Source organism: Bemisia tabaci, chromosome 8 (assembly GCF_918797505.1).
Source record: "Bemisia tabaci chromosome 8, PGI_BMITA_v3".
Classification (NCBI taxonomy): Eukaryota; Metazoa; Arthropoda; class Insecta; order Hemiptera; family Aleyrodidae; genus Bemisia; species Bemisia tabaci.
The window spans coordinates 36,926,414-36,926,769 of NC_092800.1; positions in this window are offsets into that span (position 1 = coordinate 36,926,414).

The following is a 356-nucleotide window of genomic DNA, read 5'->3' on the forward strand; positions in this document are numbered from 1 at the left end:
ATGTTACATAAAATCGGCAGTTAGAAATTTTTCGTTAGTAAGTTCTAAGTCCTATGTCGATGATTCACTACTAAACGACTTTCAAATTTTACCGCTTGTGCAACGTCACCGTGTATCAGGTTTACCAAAACTCAAAGTGAGAAAAAGTTGGTTGTTTTGTGGTAATTTATTCATTCCTCGTAATTTGTATTTACGATCAGCAAAAATTAATGATGGAAACGTCTGTGTCCTTCCTCAAGTAATTTTTGATTTTAATAAATGGGAAAGTCGGAAGAGAGCTTTTAGTAAATAAATTGTTCACTGATCAGAGGTGTTGTCAATGAAGTTTTCGAGATCGACAAACTTGAATTCCAGTT